The sequence below is a fragment of the Rhinopithecus bieti genome, unplaced genomic scaffold, assembly GCF_001698545.2.
Source record: "Rhinopithecus bieti isolate Rb0 unplaced genomic scaffold, ASM169854v2 scaffold_66718, whole genome shotgun sequence".
In the NCBI taxonomy this organism is placed as follows: domain Eukaryota; kingdom Metazoa; phylum Chordata; class Mammalia; order Primates; family Cercopithecidae; genus Rhinopithecus; species Rhinopithecus bieti.
The window spans coordinates 585,634-601,222 of NW_016825567.1; the positions used below are offsets into that span (position 1 = coordinate 585,634).

General features: G+C 39.5%; 1 protein-coding gene and 1 long non-coding RNA gene across 12 annotated transcripts in view; one reads left to right on the forward strand and one right to left on the reverse strand.

The window, feature by feature from the left end:
* The window catches only part of LOC108522692 (uncharacterized), a 7,501-nt gene extending 5,093 nt beyond the window's left edge, over positions 1 to 2,408 (reverse strand). For both annotated transcript variants that reach the window (XR_001883574.1, XR_001883575.1), the window contains exons 1-2: positions 2,308 to 2,408; positions 1,957 to 2,192 (exon numbers count right to left, since the gene is read on the reverse strand). This is a non-coding gene — a long non-coding RNA (uncharacterized LOC108522692). The remainder of the gene's footprint in view (positions 1 to 1,956; positions 2,193 to 2,307) is intronic.
* KIAA1217 (KIAA1217 ortholog) overlaps positions 1 to 15,589 on the forward strand; it is a 351,420-nt gene that overhangs the window by 199,140 nt on the left and 136,691 nt on the right. The gene's annotated exons all lie outside the window — the stretch shown is intronic.

Genomic DNA, 15,589 nt, shown 5'->3' on the forward strand with positions numbered 1-15,589 from the left:
GGCGACAAAACGAGATTCCATCTCAAAAAAAAAAAAAAAAAGATGCTCACCAAGTATGTACCAGGCACTCTTAATTTAATAAAAGAGCCACAAACCTCTGAGCTTCTGGAGCTTCCATTCTGTTGGAGGAGGCAGCTGATAAAGAAATAAAATATATACTAGATGGTATAAGTGCTGTGGAGAAAAATAAAGCAGGAGAAAGGATACAGAGAGTGCTGAAGACATGAAGATGGGAGAGTTGTAATTTTATGAAGGATGGACGGGGGAGCCTCACTGAGAAGGCAGCCTTTGAGCCATGACCTGGAGCATGCGAAGATGTAAGCCATGCAGATATCTGGGGGAAGAGAGTTCCAGGCAGAGGAACAGTCCGTGCAAAAGCCAGAGAAAGAGCATGCCTGGAGCATTCAAGGAACAGCAAAAAGGTCATTGCAATTGGAATGATGTCAGAAAGGTAACAGGCCAAATATTATATGGCTTTTCCAAAACAAAGACTCTGGCTCCACTGGCCACATTGGAAAGAGAATGTCTACTACATTGCAGAGTTAGGATCAGTGGCGCCACTTCAGATTTAAAGTCTATTCTGGCTACTAGGTTTGGAACAGACTAAAGGCAGCATGGACAGGAGCTGGGAGACCAGTTAGGAGTCTTGCAGTAATCCAGGAAGATGGGAGTGTTAGCAGAGTGAGTAGAGAAAAGAATCTGGGTTCTGTAGATGCTTTGAAATGAGACTAAGGTTGGCTTCTGCCATCCAGGGGTTTGTGTTTTAATGGAGAAGGCGTAGATGTGAGAAACTCTTTTTTTTTTTTTTTTTTTTGGAGACAGAGTCTTACTCTGTTACCCAGGCTGGAGTGCAGTGGTGCCATCTTGGCTCACTGCAACCTCATGCCTCCTGGGTTCAAGCAATTCTCCTGCCTCAGCCTCCTGAGTAGCTCAGACTACAGGCACGCACCACCACACCCGGCTAATTTTTATATTTTTAGTAGAGACAGGATTTCACTATGTTGGCCAGGCTGGTCTCGAACTCCTGACCTCATGATCCACCCGGCTTGGCCTCCCAAAGTGCTGGGATTACAAGCATGAGCCACTGTGCCTGGCCGATGTAAGAAACTCTTAACCCAGGATATGATGCAAACATCACCATAGTAGCTAACATTTGCTAAGCACTTACTCTGTGCTAGGCAGTATCTAACACACCAATCATCAAAGCCAAGATTGGAACCCAAGCAGCCTATCTGTAGAACCTACATACTTAACCACTACAATGTACGAAAAAGTAAAAAAGACAAAGATCTTATTTGGATAACTTGGAGAATTTTTAATGAAAAGTAGCATTTGATTTGGGTTTTGAGGGATGACTAGAAATTGACAGTTTGGAAAGGGGGAAGGTCTCTCATGAGAGCAGTAACTATAATAATAAGATTCCACTAATAACCACGTAGTGGTCACTTGAACATTCCAGCAATGAAGCTGGAGCCACAGGGGCGTATTTCTCTTTACAGAAGTTATTCCACCCTAACCCATGCCATTCATACCTGTAGCTACAGCTGCTCCCACAACCCCAATAAAGAGGGCACTAAGTGTACCCAGAAGCAGCCAGTAGAGTAATCAGGGTCACCTCATCTGGGTTCCATTAGTTACCCTGTTTGTGACATTGGGCAAGTTAATCAATCTCTGAGCCCTTTCTGTAAATACCTACCTCATAGAGTTGATCCTTGAGCAATAAAGGGATTAGGGGCGCTGACTCCCCATGCATTTGGAAATTCACATATAGCTTTTGACTCCCCCAAAACTTAACTACTAATAGCCTACTATTGAGCAGAAGTCTTGCCAATAACAGAAGTCATCAATTAACACATATTTTGTATGTTCGATGTATTCTGTACTGTATTTTTACAATAAAGTAAGCTACAGAAAAGAAAATCTTATTAAGACAGTCATAAAAGAAACTGTACTTACTATTTATTTAGTGGAAGTGGGTCATCATTAAACTCTTCATCCCCATCATCTTCACATTGAACAAAGCTGAAGAAGAGGAGGAGGGGTTGGTCTTGCTGTCCGAGGGGTAACAGAAGCAAAAGGAAACTACCTACTGTTAAGAATGGCAAATATCCGACTTATTGGTGGCAAATATGTGCGGGTCTGCAGCAATCTCAATTCTTGCCTCCTTAGAAGAAACCATTCGACTGAGGGGCCTAAGGCAGAAAAAGAAACCAAGGCAAGTTTCACGGCAGGAGTGGAAGTTTGTTAAAAAAAACTTTAGAACAGGAAAGAAAGGAAAGTACACTTGGAAGAGACCCAAGCAGGCACCTTGGAGGTCAAGTGCGGCATTTTTATATACTGGCATATTTCTAGGGTCTTGTGTCCCTTTTCCCATGATTCTTTCCTCTGGGTGGGCCGCCCGCATCCACAGTGACCCGCTAACGCTTAAGAGTTGAGCATGCGCAGTGTGTTTACTGCAGTTGTACGCATGCTCACCTGAGGCAATCTTCTGTTTTCCAGTGGCATGACCCCAGAAGGTCATGCTTCGCCATTTTGTCTCTAACTGTGCATACCAAAGTCTAGTGGCCCAATTTCTGAACTGCCAATTACCAATTTCAAGTGTTTTTATTTATAGGGAAACTGCCTTTCCCTGGCACTGGCTGCAACCAATTATTATTTTAGAGAGACCATTAACAACCACCTGGCCATCGCCTGATGTTTGCTCGACGTTCCTGGTGGGGTTGGAGGGAGCCCTCTCCTGCCCTGCTCATGCCTGGCTAGCTGCCTACTGTAACAATAGAAGTGGACCCACACAGCTCAAACTGTATTGTTCAAGGGTCAACTGTAGTTGTACATAGCCAGTGAGATTATATAGGTGATGTTCTTAATACACTGTTTGATATGTAGTAAGTACTCTGTAAATTAGCTGATAGTCATAGCGTTGAGGTTTTTTTTTTTTTTATGTGTGTTCCATTCTAAGATAGGACATTACAAATTTCATTTAGAAATATTTACATCATAATGGTTAAAATGAAGACATTTCTCATTTCTTATGTACTCACTTTTAACTAATTTTTTTTACCGATGATGTTAACTCAAACCTCATCTCTTTCCCAATTCAAAAAAATACTCTGTCATTATCCTTTTACATCATGTTTCATTTGCTAAGTTCATAAGTTATTTTATAATAATTAACATTTTAGATTGGTCGGCTGAATTCTGATAGTCTTTATTCTCATTGGTAACATGTCATTGAATTATATTTTAGGTTATCTTGGATATCATCTCTAAATTCTAATGGCCACTCTATAATGCATTGTTCTTTTCAGTTCTGTCTTTCAGTTCCTGGGTTCATCAGATCTAAGAATGTGACTGAGGTATTCCAGCATGGAGAGAGTTAATGTGAGGTTGAATGTGGATAATGCTTCAGAAAGAGTCCAAAAAATATAGAAATTATGCTAATAGGAAAGAATGAGTATCAGAAGATTTCTAGCAATATAGCAGCATGAGGGATCTTAGATGCTAACTATACCCCTTGTCACCACAAACACATAGAGAACCAGGATAAAATATAATAATAACAAAAAATAATAACAGTACATGGCAAGTTTGAAAGAAAGGAAAGGAAATCCCCAGATTCCGAAAGTAAATATCAAAGTGTGAATATCAAAGTGGAAATAACAATGGACATGGATATTTCAGAGTTGGGTACCAAGTCTTTGAACTAGGACTTTGCTACTTACTTAGCAACAGGCAAATGAACAGATAGATGGACTAGTCGCCCCTGTGTAAATATCCTAGAGGTTCAAATAGCTGATCATTTATTTTTTTAAAATGGGTAGATAAAACTCTAATCATAGCCCAGGAAAGTGGCAAAGAGGTTTGCCTCTGACCCAAGAATTGGGGCAGAAAAAGGAAAATTTTCTGGGAGAAACAAAAACCCCAGACAAGAACCATGCACAGGGATGAAACCTGGACTTATACCACCTGCATTTTGGGGAATCCCCACAGTATATCAGTCAGGATAGGCTAGTTAATGCTGCAATAACAATTCCCAAATCTCAGTGGCACTTATCACAACCACTGTTTATTTCTTGCTTAAGTTGCTTGCCCAGTGCAGCTCGGCAAGAGCTCCTGCTTGTTATAGCCACCCAGGGTCCCCATTCTGATGGAGGCCCCATCTCAACATGTCACAGAAGCAGGACAAAGGGATCATAAGAAATCTTGGCTCGTAAAGCTTCTGCAAGAAGTGATGCTTTGGTTAAAAGAAGTCAGCCATGATTACCTCCGAAAGGGACAAGAAAGTGCAATCCAACAGTGGACCTGGAATATTTGTGAACAATACACAATCACACCAAGTCTATATGTTAACATAAAAGTAATCAGGATCATTGAAATCCCTAGTCCAGAGTATTCAGCTGAAGAGAGAAATAGTCAACCAGAATATAAATATGAGGAAATCTGACAGTCTGAGGAGAGAAAACATGAAAGAGCAATTTAGAGACAGGATAAAGCAACCAGGGCCACCTATGTCTAAGAGGAACTCTGGAAGATAAGGCTAGAAAAAAAATTAGGGAAAGACAATAGTGGATAAGAGCATAGATGAGAATTTTTCTAGAATTGAAGACAAACCTGAGGCTTAAGATTGAAAAATAACACAAAATTCCAAGCAAGAAACATACACACATACACACACACACACACACACACACACACACACACAGAGAGAGAGAGAGAGAGAGAGAGAGACCCACTTAGGAGAAACTGCAAAACATCAAAGATCAAAAGAAAATTTTAAAAGCAGCTGGAGAGAAATGACAGGTTACTTAGAAAGAAAAGAAAACTTCATACCAGCATGCTTTTATAAGTCAGGAAGTCAGAAAGCAAGAGTAATAACTTCAAAATCCAAGGGGAAAAAGTTACCATCAACCCATATATATATATATTTTTATCCAGCAAAGTTCTTTATTTGCGAGTGAGGGCAAAAAGAGCCCATTTTAAGACAAACAAGATTAGGAGTATTTACAATTCACAGACTCACTGAAAGTACTATTACTGTATGTATTTCACACAAAAATCCTTAATACAATACAAGCAAATCAGATTCATCAAGGTGTAAAAGCAATAATATATTACAATCAAGTGAGATTTATTACAGGTATGCACGGCTCGTTCAATATTTGAAAATGTATAAAGTAATCCACCATATGAACTAGCCAAAGAAGGAAAATCATATGATCGTGTCAACTGACAGTTAAAAAATATTTGATAAAATCCAACAGCAATTCATGATTAAAAAAACACAAAAGGCTGGGCGCGGTGGCTCACGCCTGTAATCTCAGCACTTTGAGGGGCCAAGGTGGGCAGATCACGAGGTCAGGAGATTGAGACCATCCTGGTTAACACAGTGAAACCCCGTCTCTACTGAAAATACAAAAAATTAGCCGGGCGTGGTGGCAGGCGCCTGGAGTCCCACCTTCTTGGGAGGCTGAGGCAGGAGAATGGCATGAACCCAGGAGGTGGAGCTGGCAGTGAGCCGAGATGGTGCCACCGCACTCTAGCCTGGGCAACAGAGCGAGACTCCATCTCAAATACACACACACACACACACACACACACACACACACAACTCCTAGCAAACTAGGAATAGAGGTGAACTTTTTCACTTCATAAAGAGCATTTACCAGAAACCTACGGCCAACATCATACTTTCCCTCTCAGATTGGGAACAACCAGGAGTGTCTGATCTTACTCTTAACATAATTCTGGACATGCTAGCCACTGCAATAGGCAGGAAAAAGAAATAAAAGGCATGTAGTTTGGAAAGTAAGATATAAAACTGTCTCTGTTTGTAAATGACATTATCTACATAGGAAATCCAATGAATGTACCAAAATGAAACTCTCCTAGAAGTAATAAGTGAGTTCAAGATCAACATACAAAATCCATTGCATTTCTATATAGTAAGAATGAGCAAATGGAAGCCAAAATAAAAAACACAGTACCACTTACAGTTGCTCCAGAGAACATGAAATACTTAGGTATAAATAAAACAAAACATGTATATGATCTGTATGTTGAAAATTATAGTATGCTGATGAAAGAAGTCAAAGACCTAATAACTGAAGAGACATACTATTTTCGTAGATAGGAAGATTCAGCCACATAAAGACGTCACCCCTCCCCAAAAGATCTATAGGTTTAAAATATTCCTATAAAACCACAGCAAGGTTTTTTTCTAAACATAAACAAGCTTGTTCTAAAATTTATATAGGCAAAGGTTCTAAAATTATATAGGCAAAAAATTTATATTTGAATAGCTAAAACTATTTTAACAAAGAAAAATGAAGTGGGAGGAATTAGTCCACCAGATTTTTAGGCTTCTTATAGAGCTACAATAATCAGGACTGTGTAGTATTGGCAGACACACAGGTCAATGAAACAGAATAAAGAACCCAGAAATAGACCCATCCCAATACACCCCCTTGATTTTTACAAAATTGCAAAAGCAATTCAATGGAGGAAAGATAGCTTTTTTGGCATATGGTACTGAAGTAATGGGATAACCATAGGCTCCCCTCAAAAACTTAAACCTGAGTCTCACACTTAATACAAAAAGAAAAAAAACTCAAAATAGATCATGAACTTAAATGGAAAATGGAAAACCATAAAACTTTCATATAAAAAACAGAAGATATTATTCAGGAACTGGAGCATTGTGAAGATTTCTTAGATATGACAGCAGAAACATGATCCATAAAAGGAAAAGTTGATCATTGGATCTTATTCTATTTATTTATTTATTTATTTATTTATTTATTATTTTTTGACACGGAGTTTTGCTCTCATTGCCCAGGCCGGAGTGCAATGGCACGATCTCAGCTCACTGCAACCTCCGCCTTCCTGGTTCAAGCAATTCTCTTGCTTCAGCCTCCCGAGTAACTGGGATTACAGGCATGCACCACCACACCTAGCTAATTTTGTATTTGTTTTAGTAGAGACGGGATTTCTCCATGTTGGTCAGGCTGGTCTCAAACCCCTGACCTCAGGTGATCCACCCACCTCAGCCTCCCGAAGTACTGGGATTACAGGTGTGAAGCCACCGCGCCCGGCCTTTTTTTTTTTTTTTTTTTTTTTGAGATAGGATCTCACTCTGTCACCCAGGCTGGAGTGTAGTGGCACGATCTCAGCTCACTGCAACCTCCGCCTCCCAGGTTCAAGCAATTCTCCTGCCTCAGCCTCCCAAGTAGCTGGGATTACAAGCATGTGCCACCACGCCTTGCTAATTTTGTATTTTAGTAGAGATGGGATTTCACCATGTTGGCCAGGCTGGTCTCAAACTCCTGACCTCAAGTGAGTCACCCACCTTGGCCTCCCAAAGTGCTGGGATTACAGGCCTGAGTCACCGAGCCTGGCCTGGATCTCCTTAAGAGGATGAAAAGACAAGCTACAGACTGAGAGGAAATATTTGTAAACCACATCTGATGAAGGACCAGTATCTAGTATATATAAAGAACTCTTAAAACTCAATAGTACAAAATCAAACAATCCAGTTAGAAATTGGACGAACTACAGAGACATTTCCCTAAAGAGAATGTGCAGATGATAAATAAGCACATGAAAAGATGTTCAACATCATTAGCCTTTAGAAAAATGCAGATTAAAACCACAATGAGGTAGCACTACACATGTATCAGTATAGTTCAAATAAAAAAATAGAGAAAACGCCCAATGCGGGCAGAGATTCAGAGAAAGTGGATCACTTATACATGGCTGGTGGGAATGTGGAATGGAATAGCCACTCTAGAAAGTTGTTTTGCAGTTCCTTTTATTACTTTTTTATTTTTTGAGACAGGGTCTCCCTCTGTTGCCCAGGTTGGAGTGCAGTGGCATAATCACAGTTCCACCACAGCCTTGATCTCCCAGGCTCAGGTGATCCTCCCACCTCAGCTTCCTGACTAGCTGGGACTAAAGGTGCACGCCACCATGCCCATCTAATTTTTCGGATTTATTTTAGACACAGGGTTTCACCATGCTCCCCAGGCTGGTCTCGAACTCTGGGGTCAAGTGAGAAGCCTCCCGCTTCAGCCTCCCAAAGTGCTGAGATTACAGACATGAGCCACTGAGCCCACCCCTACAGTTCCTTTTAAAACTAAAAATGGGCTGAACTTGGTGGCTCACACCTGTAATCTCAGCACTTTGGGAGGCCAAGGCGGGAACATCACAAGGTCAGGAGATGGAGACCATCCTAGCCAACATGTTGAAACCCTGTCTCTACTAAAAATACAAAAATTAACTGGGCATGGTGGTGTGTGCCTATAATCCCAGCTACTCGGGAGGCTGAGACAGGAGAATCTCTTGAACCCAGGAGGTGGAGGTTGCAGTGAGCTGAGATCACACCACTGCACTCCAGGATGGGCAACAGAATGAGACACCATCTCAAAAACAAAACAAACAACAAAGAAAACTAAAAATGGACTTGCCATAGGACCCAGCAAATGCAGTCTTTTGCATTTATCTCAGAGAAATGAAAACTGTATTCACCCAGAAACTTGTACGTGAATATTACTAGCAGCTTTGTTTGTTAGAGCCAGAAGCTAGAAACTCCCCAAATGTCTGTCCTTCAGTGGGTGAATAGTTAAACTATGATGCATCCATACCATGGAATACTATTCTGCAACAAGGGACAAACTGTCGATACACAATGACTTGGATGTACCTCAAGGGATTTATGCTCAGTGAAGAAAAAAAAAAAAAAAAAAAAAAAAAGCCAGTCTCTAAAGGTTACATACTATACCATTCCATTGATACAAAACACTGTTGAGAGAAACTTGTAGAGATGGGGAACAGATTAGTAGATGTCAGGGACTGGGGATATAGGTGGGAGAGAGGAGTTTGAATACAAAGGGGTAGCACTTGGGGGCCTAGTTATGATGATACAATTATCTTAATTGTGGTAGTAGTTACACACAGCTGTACATGTGATAAAATTGGATACAGCAGCATAAAATTAATAACAAATGCACACACACATACAAATACACGTGTATGTGTATCAACCTGAATAAGCTCTGTGGGTTGCAGCAATGCTAGTGACCCGGTTTTGTTATTGCCCTATAGTTATATAACTGGGGGAGGGAGGGCAAAGAGTGCCTGCGACCTCCCTCTATATTTCTTTGCAACTTTCTTATTATAATTTTTTTCAAAATAAAAATACAAATAAAAATATAATACATATACTTCACTAAGAAGGATAGTAAACCTAGAAGAAAAAAGTGAAATGTGAGAAGTAATGGTGACAGAATAAATTGGTAAACATGTTTTTGGAAAATCTAAATAAGCATAAATCATAATAAGTCATGTAAGGAGGTTAAAAGTAAGATAAAATAAAAATACCTGGCAGAAACAATAAAAGACCAGAGAGAGTGATCAGAATGAAAGCATCCTAAAGGTCCTCCTGTTTTCTAGAAGGAGACTGATATCCATGTACTTGAAATATTTTTATGATTAAAAGGCAGAATGGTATCTAAACCTATGATGCTATTTTGATATGAGGTGTCTTTTACCAAGTATCTGCCCTGTGTCTGGAAATCTGCTAACATCACAATCTCCATTATAATTCTGAAAGGAAGTAGCTTTCTCCTCTTTTGTTGATGAGAAACAAATGCCAAACAGGGGGTGAATAATGGATAGGTTAGAGCAGTAAGTGACAAAGTCAGTATTTGAACTCAGGGCTCTCTAACTCCTAAGCATATGTTCTTTTAACTTCCCTGTCCCCTCCTGGGCATAATGAATGCGGAAATAAATGCATTTTCTAAAAGGTATGCTGCAGTGTTTTGAAGGTGAAGTAGTTTTAGCTTTTATAGAATGAAATATGAAATCATGTCCAAACTATGGGCACAAGAGAAAGCATTCCTATCTTCCCTTTTCATTTGATTTCATTGACCAAAGTGTGGTCAAAACTGATTACAAAATAGAAAGCTTTCACGTCCTCCCTTTTCTTTCATATCAGCTCCAAACAGTCATCGTGAAGCTGTTTGTCCGAGGAACCCATCATTCAATGAGCTGTACTACTTGGAAGAATGACAAGCAACAATTCACATTCAGATTTAGTGTTTTCTTCATTAAGCTATGCGCATAGAAATGAAATTTTTTTTTCATTTCTATGAAATGAAATGTCCCATATGGATGAGAAAAGAAAAAGTGGTATTTTGAAGATCAAAGAAAACCACAAATCTATGGATGTCCTATATGATATGTAAATCTTGTTTCTGTTTCTCCTGATGCTAAAATGATCTTGAATTCTAAATATGGAAAGGTGCATTCACACACACACACACACACACACACCCCATACAGGATGAACACACACATTGCTAATGGGTCCTAGAAGAAGGCACTGGGGCTTAGTTGCACATGTTTGTTGACAGGTTTAAATAAAAGAAACCTGAATATTCCCCTCTGGTCTATCAGTCTTTTTCTCCTTTTAGCTAACGCTCTCCAGTTTATACAATTGAAAAGAGGGAGTACTTTTATCTTACCTGAAACATTTTGCGGCAAAAGCTTCTATTTACTTACTCATAAAAGATTTTATGCCTCATCTGTTGTACTTAAGATGATGATAGAGAATATACCAGAAAAAAAGATTTGAAATGTGTTGCCTTCCGAAGTTAGAATTATAACCAGGTGTATTATTGAACAATACTACTTTCCTTAATGTGTACAGATTTCAGCATTGGCAGGAAGTATTGAAGTAAACCCAAATAGAGCATTAAGCAAAATGTAGCCTCAAACTCTAAAAACATGTACGATTGCCACGCCTTTGTGTGAAGACTTCAGAATGATTTTGCCCAACTCTTTCATAATAGTTTCATCTGATGAAACAACAAAAGCACCTGTCACTGGGTGAGCTCACAGCCTTCCATAAAAACATCAGGAACATTCTGATCCCAGAACTATCATCGCAGCTCTGTCATGGAATAAGCCAGAGAGACCCTGGGTAAATCTCTTATCCTTTCTAGACCTTAATTTTCTCATCTATAAAATCCTGACACATTTCCCAAGAAGTTTGAGAGGAAGACTGGCTTTATAGAAATGCTTCTGTACAGCAGGATGTAGCAATATTTCATCACTAGTGATGATAACACAGGAGACTATTTATTTTGGGGCCTTGATGAAGATAGCTATTGTTTTGTTTTGGGGGGTGTGTGTGTATATGTGTGTGTGTGTGTATGTGATGAGGTCTCACTCCATTGCCCAGGCTGGAGTGCAATAGCTCACTGAAGCTACAGTCATAGCTCACTGAAGCTACAGTCATAGCTCACTGAAGCTACAGTCATAGCTCACTGAAGCTTCAAACTCCTGAGCTCAAACACTCTTCCTGCCTCAGTCTCCCAAGTAGCTGGGACCACAGATTCACACCACCAAGCCCGACTAATTTTTTTATTTCAATTTTTATTTTTTGTAGAGAAGCGTTCTGATTTTGTTGCCCAGGCTGGTTTCAAACTCCTGGCCTCAAGTGATCCCCCCACCTCAGCCTCCTAAAATCTTAAAATTATAGGGCGAGAGCCACCATGCCTGGCCAATAGCTATTCTTTCACCAAGATAAAACCAAAAGGAAAGTATCAGAAAGAAGGAACTCATCAAAACGAAGGCAGACATGGCCATAATATTCTAAAGTGTCCATGTCCAATTCCATTTTAGAGTTGGTGTTTTCGAAAGTGTGACCTTGATGGCAGTCCTTAACAGCAGTCACCATTCCTATGGCCATAGTCATGAGGAGTGGCCCGGTAGCCCCACCTTATCCAGGTGAACCCATGAAAAATGTCCACTTGTATACGGTTTATTGTGTTCTTAACAAAAAAAATAAAGAGGTTACTGAATTTTTTTTGTTTACGATCCTAAGTTTTAAATGAATGGCCATTATATTTCTCAATGTTTTTATTGGTCTAGGTTTGCCTTGAGCAAAATATTATTTACATATTAATTTTGAGAGGTCATATAGCATGTAGTTAACAGGATAGACTCTGAAGCCAGACTGCTTGGGATCATGTGCTAGCTCCATCATCTACCATTGTGTGATGCTGGTCAAATCATCCAACTACTCTTTGCCCCAGTTTCCTCATCAGTAAATGGACATAAAAATAGGACCTACTTCATAGTATTGCTGCAAGGATTAAATTAGTTAACTGTTCAGTATAGTGCCTGAACCATAGAAAACACTTCATAAGTTGGGGGTATTGTTGTTAAGCATTTCATAAAACCAATGTGGGAAAATAAATCATGAGGTATCAGCCCACCCTCCGAATGTATACAGAGCCTGACCACTTCTTACATCCTCTACTCTTAATCCACCACCACCTCTTGCTGAGACTTGTGCAGTAGCCACCTAACTGGTTCCCCTGTTGCCACCAGCAGTCTCAAGAGGGCAATCCAAGTAGTTGTTCCAACTCCTAAGTCACATCACACCTTTCCTCTGTTCAATATACCGCATGGCCCATCATTTCATTCAGAATAAAAGAGTACAAGCCTCTATTCATCCCCTTCCACCCTCCCCTCACCTCTCTGCTCCAATTCCTGGCATCTTGGCAGCTCCTTTAATAGCCTAGTTTATTGCGAACAACCTCAAGGCCTTTGGACTTTCTGTTCTTTTTTGCCTGATATGTTCTTCTCCTAGACGTCTGTGGGAGAGTGGCTTCTCCTTCATTCAATGTTTATTCAAACTCCGTCTTATCAGAAGAAGGTCTCTGTGGCCACAATCTCTGAAATGTCCTTTCCTTCCCTGTTAAATTTATCTCTAACCTGCCTTATTTCCCTGTAGAGGACTAATAGCCACCTGACATAGTATATATTCATTTTTAAACTGACATATGGCCTGTCTCTCGCTAACCAGCATCGGAAGTCCATGAGACCAGCTCTCTTGTTTTGTTCACTGCTGTTTGACAAGCTTCTAGTATGGTGCCTGCACATAGTAGATGCTCAATAAATATGTGTTGCATTAGTTAATGAACTGACATGGATGATACTGTAGTTTGTATTGGACTTTCGAAGCACTTTTACATATATAGTCTTATTTAATCCTTGGAAATAAGAATCAAGGGGGGACAAATTTTTTTCTTGCCCCTTTACCTATAAAGATCGGTTCAGATCCCCAAGGGGCTTCCACTTTTTCCAAAACGAAGAACCCTGACACCACTTCATTTTTGTACTTATATCAAGTATTACTATTTTATTTGATTGAGTTTACGTTGCATCATTTAATGTACTCTTGAGATAAGCAACAGCATGAATGTATCTCAAGATAATTATGCAGAATGAAAGAAGCCAGACTAAAAGAGTATATACTGTATGATTTCATTTCTTCAAAGTTCTAGGAAATGCAAACAAATTTATAGTGACAGAAAGCAGATCAGTAATTGCTCAGGGGCTGGAGGAAGGGATTACAAATGGCCCAAAGGAAACTTTTAGGGTGATGCAGATATTTATTATCTTCATTTTGGTGATCATTTCATAAGGATATCCATACATCAAAACTTACCAAATTGTACACTTAAGATGTATGCAATTTTTTAAATTTTTTATTTTGATAGGTTTTTTGGGGAACAGGTAGTATTTGGTTACATGAGTAAGTTTTTTAATGGTGACTTGTGAGATTTTGGTGCACGCATCACCTGAGCCATTTCACTGAACCCAATTTGTAGTCTTTTATTCCCTCACCCCTTTCCCACCCTTTCCCCCGAGTCCCCAAAGTCCATTGTAGCATTCTTATGCCTTTAAGTCCTCATAGCTCAGCTCCCATTTATGAGTGAGAGCGTACGATGTTTGGTTTTCCATTCCTGAGTTACTTCACTTAGAATAATAGTATCCGATGCCATCCAGGTTGCTGTAAATGTCATTAATTTGTTCCTTTTTATATGATATTCTATCATATATGTATGTGTATATATATACACACACACACACACTCACAATTTCTTTTCTTTTTTAATTAGTTACTTCATTTTTTTTTTGAGACAGGGTCTCATTCTGTTACCCAGGCTGGAGTACAGTGTTGTGATCTTGGCCCACTGCAACCTCCACCTCCCGAGTTCAAGTGATTCTCCTGCCTCAGCCTCCTGAGTAGCTGGAATTACAGGCACCCACCACCACGCCCAGCTAATTTTGTATTTTTAGTAGAGACAGGGTTTCACCATGTTGGCCAGGCTGGTCTCGAACTCCCGACTTCAGGCAATCCGCCTGCCTGGGCCTCCCAAAGTGCTGGGATTACAGGGGTGAGTCACCATGCCCAGCCTATACCACAATTTCTTTATCCACTCATTGATTGATGGGCATTCATGCAATTTGTTGTACATTATTTCGCTTAATAAAATTGTTTTGAAAACAAAGAGATACCTTGCCCATGGTCACACACATTCTTCTGCAAATCTTGACTGCAGTCCATGTCTGTGGATTCCCGGTGTGTCCTTCTGCTTCCTGTGTTGCTTACCAGGCGGGTAATGAGGCTCAGGCTTTTAACAGTCATGATACCCATTCACAATAACATTTATTTATGTATTGCTCTGTGCTGAAAGGAGAACTTTGATTTTACAGTTTGAAGGTGTTCACTTTTATAAGGCTCTATCCCTTAAATTTAGTGAAAATCAAGTAGCCAACATTGATTAGATAGTATTTGAGAAACTGCAGGTTAATAGCACTTTTATATGACCAAATTGAGAGAATTGAATGATTTGACTGAGGTCATCAAGAACAACAGCTTTGGCACAGGAATTAGAAACTGGATTTGCCCTTGCATTTTGTTTTTCAGCATAAAAGCTTCATTTCTGTTCTCTCCATTCTTTATGGGCAAATTGTAACTTTTTTCCCCCAAAGGACCTAAAATAATCTATTTCTCACAGTCTTTCGTGCGTGTCTTCTTTTTCTCGCTTGTGAATAAGGCATACTAAATGCCTCCTGGCACACACAGCAGTGTTATGTTCTTTTTTTTCTCCCAGTTCACCACGTAAGAGAGGCACTACCTATTAAAAACAATATCCACAGACCTGAAGTCAGCAAAGCTATCAGAATGTACTGTGCATGTCAGATTAGGGCTGAAATTCCAACTATAGTGTTTAAATGGGGACTCACTTTAATTAATAAATTCGGTTCTGACACTGCAATTGCTCTTCACTTGGTCAGTATTTTGCCATTCAGATGGACAGTTTTTTTTTAAATTTACTGCTGTGTGTGACTGAGTCCCTACTTAATACTCATTGACACAAGAGTATTCAAAGAGAAGTCAGCCTAACTCTCAAGTAGACAGAATAGAACAGATACACATGTGTTTTGCAATTGCAAGGAAGGTATACTAATTTTGAGATACTTGAGATTTGGGGTTTTAAAAATAATTAATGGATCTTTATATTTCAGTTTTACATTTATTGATTTATCCCTTTTGTTGTACTTACATTCCCAAGACCCTTGGCTGATTAATTTACAATTGTGGTTTTAAATGCATTTTGATACTAACTGCTACTTACAGGATATACTTGGTGAATTCTTTCATATATTAACATTACTCTCTGGTATATCTATTTTTTTTTTTTTTTTTTTTTTTTTTTTTTTTTTTTTTTTT